The sequence below is a fragment of the Dasypus novemcinctus genome, chromosome 26 (genome assembly GCF_030445035.2).
Source record: "Dasypus novemcinctus isolate mDasNov1 chromosome 26, mDasNov1.1.hap2, whole genome shotgun sequence".
Lineage (NCBI taxonomy): Eukaryota > Metazoa > Chordata > Mammalia > Cingulata > Dasypodidae > Dasypus > Dasypus novemcinctus.
Window position 1 is genome coordinate 37,130,040 of NC_080698.1, and position 7,718 is coordinate 37,137,757.

The 7,718-nt window shown below is 37.6% G+C and overlaps 1 pseudogene; it reads left to right on the forward strand.

Annotated features, from left to right (window-relative positions):
* The first annotated feature begins 5,630 nt into the window (after nt 1-5,630).
* On the forward strand, nt 5,631-6,579 carry LOC101424275 (phosphoribosyl pyrophosphate synthase-associated protein 1 pseudogene; annotated as a pseudogene).
* Nucleotides 6,580-7,718: the final 1,139 nt, after the last annotated feature.

Consider the following 7,718-nt stretch of genomic DNA (forward strand, 5'->3'; position numbering starts at 1 on the left):
TATATTAAAATTTTTGGATTTGATTTGACCACATCATTAGCGTGTAATTAAGTATGAGTCCCCACCTCCTTTGTGGGTTATAAAAATGGACACTCAATCAAGGAGACAGAGAAGATACACAGAGAAGAGAGACAGCTCCATAGACATGGCAGAGGACCCAGGAAGAGATGAGCCATTCTACTTATAATTTACACTGACCTTGTGAAGAGAACAGAGCAGCTGACCCCGGAAAGAAATGAGCCCCGGGAAGAAAGATGAGCCCTATGCCAGCCTACAGCCAAGATCAGAAGAAGCTGGACCCACAGAGCCTTAAGAGTGAAGAGGAAGGCTGAGCCCTAGCAGATATCACCTGCTATATTGCTTCAACAAGTGGCAACAGAGTTTGGAAGGAAGTAACCCAGAGTTTAACTCTTTAGGGCCTTGGAACTGTAAGCTTTTACCCCAAATAAATACCCTTTATAAAAGCCAACAGATTTCTGCTACTTTGCATCAGAACCCCTTTTGGCTGATTAATACAAGGACAAATACTGTATGATTGTGCTACTATGAACTAAATATATTTGTAATCTCTTGGAGTTACTAACTTGAATATGGATGAACAGAAAATAGAATGAGTTTGGAGAATGCAAAGCAGAGGGTTAACTTGTGCAGAATTGTTAAAAAGGCTGTGTGTTAATCTTTGGAAATGAACAGAAATGGTGAAAACCCAACCTAATGTTTGCGACTAGCGGTACTATTATGTAGGTAGGGAAAGTCAAAGGTTATGTGTGTTACTAAAAAGAAATATGGAACTGTATAGCATAGTAAAATCGCACATGAAATTGAATATGGGTAAAATTGCATGTATAAGACCATTTTTCTTTGAAGCTGAACAAATGTATGTTAATACTACAAAATATTAATATCAGACAAAAAAATCCACGTTGTTCTAAGTGAAAGAAACCAGACACAAAGTACTACATATTGTATGATTGCCATTTATATAAAATGTAAATATAAATCAATTTATGAAGATGAAATTAGATTAGTGGTTATGTAGGGCTGTGGAAGGAATGCTAAGGGGTGTGGAGTTTTTCTTTTTGGAGTAATGCAATTGTTCTAAAATTTTTTGTGGCAATGAATACACAACATTATAATTAAACTGAAAATCACTGATATACTCTTTGGTTAGGTCATATGGTATGTGACTATATCTCAATAAAATTGCTTAATAAATAATTATGCAAGAATAGTCAGAAATAGCAGGTACATACACCAAGGGATACATAGAGAGATTAAGAAGTGAATAATTTTTTGTTTGCTTTTTGCTTATTATTATTATATATTATTATTATTGAAAATGTTCTAATAATGATTGAAGTAATGAATGCACAGCTATGTGATCATACCAAATACCATTGATTTTACACTTTGGATGAACTGTATGCTTTATTAATATGTATCAATAAAATTGATTTGCTAAAAAAAGAATGTGACAGTAAAAAAGTATAAAAACCAATTTTAATTTTCAAAAGAAGAAAAGTAGTGAAAATCTTTTTTCATGCTAAACTCTTCATATTACTTAGCCACTAATTTGACTATTACTTTCATTCAATATTTTCTTAATATTTTAATGTAAATTCAACTAGTTTGGGGAGTTTTTTTCCATTTTTTCTCACATATTTCATCTAATTTCAGAAAGAAGATTGAGCTAAAAAGAGTATGGGATCTTGAACATATTTCCTAATTTCTCTGAGCCATTCCTCATCTTTTATAAAAAGAGAAAATTAATACCAATTTGTCAAGGGTTCATTTAGATAAATGTTATAGATGTTCTAGCCCTGTCTGGTATCTATTAGATTTCCAGTAAAATATATTCCATAAATTTTAGCTGAATTATTTATTTTAGCTAAAGATTTTTTTCTTCAACCTGGCTAAAGTGAATCCTTCTGCCTATTCCTTATGTTAATTCTCTTTTCAGCTCTCTAGGGGTGTTATTTTCTCATCCTTTGGCATACCTTCAATTATACCCTTACCTTTTAATTTAAATATTCTCAAGATCCAGTATCTAGATTATTTTAATATAACTTTATTGATTCTACTCTTTGATCACAAGTAATTTTCATCTGTTTGCTTTATGGTCCCTAATAGCTGTCTATACTCAGAAAGGCAAAAGGCATTTTACCTCATGAGCTAATTTTGATTGCCTGGTAGTATCAAGAATTAAGCAGTGTGGCTCAAGTGGTTGAACACCCACTCCCCACATGGGAGGTCCCAGGTTTGGTTTGCAATGCCTTTTGCAAAAAACAAATACAAAGAACAAGCAAAACAAATGGAAAACCAACTCAGGGAAGCTGATGTGGCTCAATGGTTGAGAACCAGCATCCCACTTAAGAAGTCCTGAGACTCTGGTACCTAAAATAATAATAATAATAATAATTAAGCAGTTTTAGGTTCCACCTAAGATGAATAACTGTGATCAAATTATGATGTCTGCTATGGATGGGCAAATTTAGGCTCACATTCTAAATATTTGTTAACCCTCAACTTTCAAATCAAGTTCAAAGTGTATAGCCTAACTTTGAAGACCTTGAATAATTGGTTGCTGTGCTCCCCGTCTACTCTCACATCCCCCTGTTCCACCAAGAAAATATTTTATCTTATTGTCCTTCTAATGTGTATTAATTTTATATACGTCTCCCTTCTTAGTGTTTGGAAAATATTGGGGAGTGTTCTTTGCTGTCTTCTCCATCTCTCCAACTTCAGTCTTGAAGATCTATCTCAAATCCTACATCTACTAAAGGGCCTCTTGTGACTGCTTGTGGCCTGCCTTTATCTCTACCTTCTCTAAAGTATTTGGGCAATTATTGTGTGTTGTTCTTTTGAACATTTGTCATATCATCTAGCCATCATGGATGCAGATCCTCCTCCCAAGCACAATGGGCAATATTATAGTTCTTGAGTTCTGCCCAGGGAAACTGGCAGAGATTAAGAAGAGGATACAATAAATATTTTCAAGTGGTGATCACTAAATATTTGCTGGTTGTTTTCAAAGTAATTCAGTCAGAATATGTGTGTTCTAACAATATAGGAAAGGCTTTATATTTTGAAAATACAGCCATAGAAACTATTCATTTGCAAAACTGAGCAAAGTAAAAGAATGTGGGAATAGAGTGAGATCTAAAGTTTTTAGCCTTCCCTTAATGCAAATATCTCAAAAACAACTTAAACAGAGGAAATAGGAACATTGAATGGCATGGTGTGGATAGATGCGTCTTTTGATTTAACTTGTCTGTTTTGTTTTATTCAATAATATATTTTTTCTCCCTTCTTTTCACACCGCTGGCTTTTAGGTAATGCTTTTCAAAGTGTGTGATGTGGCTTTTGAAGTGGCTATAGACAGACAAAAAGTTTCTTTGTCTTTTTTGTCCCCATGCCTATATTTTACACAAGGTCAATAACAGGCTTCACTGTTTTTACAATTACCAGGAGGATGGGATTTGTTACTGTGTGCAGATAAATGTGCTGATGCCTCCATTATTTATGGGATGAGATAAAAGTCATGCAGCCCTCTGAGACAAAAGGCAGGTATGTGTTTTATATCTATATTTTTGATGAGTTCTCTCATAGACATTGTACCTTCCATAGTCCAGTGACTACCTAATGTAAATTTCAGGTAGAGTAAAGCTGTCAACATTTAGTATTTTTTATGACTCACATTTATGCTGCTAGGAAACAAACATCTCACTTTGGAAAACAGTGTGTAGCAGGTAGAATTGGGTTGTGTGTGTGTGTGTAAGTTCCTGGTGTTTATGTTAGAGAGAATTGACACAAACTTGGGGGTCATTTCTAAAGTAATTTTAAGAACTTTTAAGTAAAAGAATAGATTTCAATGGTTAACATGCTTTGTAATACTTTAAATAGAAAACTGGGTCTATTTCATGGGTTTAGAAAATCAGGATAAATGCAAACGGATCGACTGTCAGATACCTACAAGGAGAAAATTCTTGATTAATTATTGGCAGAACTATAATCCAATATTTCCCCCTTGTTTTAAATTTGGTGTGGGGAATGATCGTGCAATTGGTTTTCATGGAGACTGAGTCTATGACCTCAACTGTGTGACTCACTTCCTAATTAAATTAAAATCACAAGCTTCTCATATCTGCAAAGCTTGGCTTGGTTTTCTCATCTGAAACATGAGAAGTTAACACTTGATGGCATGCTTAATTAAGTATATTACCAACTTCAAGAATTTAGCAAGTCTAGGACCAATATAATTGAAACTATAATTTCTACTTTTCTCTCTAAATAATAATTTATCAATGTAAGTCTTTAAAAAAAAACTACCATAAAATGTACTTATGCATTATGATGAGCTGTTGATGAATAATTTCTTCTAACAGAGATGATATCCAAAGAATAAGAGTAGAATCACCAAGAGGCAGGGAAAGAGATTTTCTTTTACTATAATGATTGAACTTTTATCATTAACTTGGTAATTAATTATAATTTTAACAATCTGATATAAACAATAAAACAGATCTAATTCTCTCTTAATGTTGGGAAGTTTATAACAATATTGGCAGTAATGCAAAATGTTGCAATGTTCTGGAAAGCAGTTTCACAATATATACCAGGGAGCTTTAACATATTCATGCTGTTTGAAGACTTCAACATTTAGAAAGTTATTCTAAAGCATTAGTTTATATTTAATGGAAAATTTAGAAGCATTCCCTTTGAAATCAGGAAGAAAAGTAAGCCCATGAAAAGTGCTAACCCAGGAAGTGGGTGAAGCTCTGAAGTTGAGCACACAGGAGTTTCTAGGTTCAATCCTGGGTACCTCCTGAAAAAAAAAAAGCTCATAAAAGGGCTAACCTGCTTGCAATCAACATATTACTATATGCCCTAACCAATGCAATAAGATAAAAAGCAGAAAAAAGTAGATAGATAGGAAAGAAACAAAATTTTAATTAAAGCTAATGATTATCTCCACAAAAACCAACCCAAACTACAGATAACTATGAGAACTATTAATCAATTTTTGCAATGTTGGTAGAGGGAAGAGATCAGGCCCACCTCCTTGCCCTCATCTGAGATGGACGTTCTGCAGTTGCTCTAGCCAGCACCCCTCTGATGCCTGGAGGTGGGTGGCGGCGGTGGCCTTGCCTCTGGCTTAATAGCGACTGCAGGACTGGGCATAGGGAGTGTGGGGTCTTCTGGAGCTCCTACTGACCTTTGGTGCATGGAAGGTAGGGCTCTCCTACCTTTGGCCTCCAGTGCCTTCCCAGAGCCGATCCCCTGGCTTCCTTCAAGACTGCTCCCAGGTCCCGCCCCATGTGGGCTTGGTGGTAACAGACCAGAAGATGCCCAAGAAGCCAGAGACATGGCTCTCTGCATTCCCTGGCTTTCTGGGCCCTAGGAGCCCACCCACCACTCTTCAGGCCATGAACGTGCACGTCAGCTACCAAGCTTTCTCTGCCACATCACCACCGCCTGCTCCAGGCTGGCTAAGCCCATCACTGAACATCTTGGTGCTGAATTGCGGGACTCTGTTGTATACCATGAAACTAAGGGAGAAACAACAGCTGAAATAAAAATCTGTGCATGGCCAGGATATTTTCATTATCCAGTCAATACCCAGAGACGTGAACACAGTTGTCATGGAGGTACTAATCATGGCATAGGCACCAAAAATGGCCTATGCCAGGAATATTATCGGCCTCCTCCTGTATTTACCCTATAGCAAACAAAGCAAAATGAGGAATGGGTTCCCATTGAGTTCAAACTCCCAGCGAAAGCAGCTTTAACTCACATTCTCACTATGGATCCTCAGCAAAAGGAAATACATGGCTTTTTCAGCTTTCCAATGAACAACCTTAGAGCTTCCCCTTTCCTGATTTTGTATAGCCAAGAAGAAATTCCAAATTACAGAAGCACAGTTATTTAGATAAGTGTCCTGATGCTGCACAAAGGGCCCATTCGTATACTAAGTGGCTGAGACTTAGTCATCCACCAGACTGTCATCCACCAGGAAGCTCAGTGCACAGAGCTGGATGTGGATCATAGCTGCCAGTCTCCAATGGTCAAAAATTTGATGGTCAAAAATTTGATGGTCAAAAATTTGATGGTCAAAGAGATGCCACCAATAACAGCTGTTGGAGATGTTGGAGGACCCATTGCCATCATTGTGGAAGACATCATTGATGACGTGGTTTTTTGCAGGAGATCCTGAAAGAAAGAGATGTCTACAAAATCAAAGTCATAGTCACTCACCATCAGCAGATGCCCTCCTGCCCCCAACTCCAATGAGGAGTCCTCCCTTGATGAGGTGGAGGTGACCAATACCATCCCTCATGAAGTTCAGAAGCTGCAGTGTCCCAAGTAAAGACCACGGATGTGAGTTTGATACTTTATAAAGGAAGTTGGAGAATCCACAATGGAGAGTACATGGCTTACCTTTTCAGAAACATCACTGTGGATGACTACCATTCATGGTTGCCTACCATTCATGGTTGCCTTGATCCTGGGCTCCCAAGAAAACCATGTAAAAAGTGGTGCCATCATTCTGTAAAGTGTTTCTTTTCAAAGGAGGACTAGAAATAGTCTGAAGTCGGATAGCACCTCTTACCAAGTTTGGAAGGAGACATTAAGATAGTCGAGAGGAAGACAGCCATGTGGGATCTAAGACCCCTCTCGATTGAGAGGTGGAGTGGACATCATCATCCCAGGGTCCACAGGATAGAGGAATAAAATATGGATTAGAGTAGACTTACTGGTATCCTACTATAGAATTATCATGACTCTAGCAATAGAAGAAATTGTGTCATTGATGTGGAGACGGTGGCCACGGGAGTTGCTGAGGGCTGGGAGAGGGAAGAAGTATGATATGGGGGCATTTTTGGGAGTTGGAGTTGTCCTGAGTGATATTGCAGGGACAGATGCAGGACAGTCTATATCTTGCCATAACCCACTGAATGGACTGAGGGAGAGTGTAAATTGCAATGGAAACTATAATCCATGCAGTGCAGCAGTGCTCCAAAATGTATTCATCAAATGCAATGAATGTGCCACACTGATGAAAGAGGTTCTTGATGTGGGAGGAGTGGGGGTGGATGGGGAGTGAGGGTATATGGGAACCTCTTATATTTTTTAATGTAGCATTTTGTGTGATCTATGTATCTTTTTAAAAAAAGACAATAAAAAATTAATTAAAAAAAAGAGGAAGACAGAGCTATGGATGAGTAACGTGGCTTCAAACACCTGCCATCAGCAGTCCTTTTCTTAAACAAAAGAGATACACTCTTTCCTGAAAAGAATCTGAAAATCTTGTTGAAAGGGAGTTAAAGGCAGGGAAAGTCTTCCCTCTGTAATATGTTCATCAGTGAGGGCTGCTGTTGAACCTGATTCAGGAAGCCGGTGCCCCAGCACTGTCTCTGTTCAGCTGTCCTCTCCCCATGCAGCCTCATCTAAGTCTTTTTTAGGGTACCATATTTTTCTTTCAGAAACTGCTGTGCCTAGAGCCATGGAGCAAGGAAGCAGTCATGTTGTTTCTCCTAGCAAGGATGTCAGATTGGAGAAAAACATCTCATCTTGGCAAGTTTGCACTGGTCTTAAGTTGCAAATAAAAGTGTTTGTTGCCTCAAACAAAACAAATAAAATCTCCTATATATGAGTAATTATAAAATACAATTTTAAGAATAATCAGAGTTGTCCAAAATATTTATGCACTAATGTCT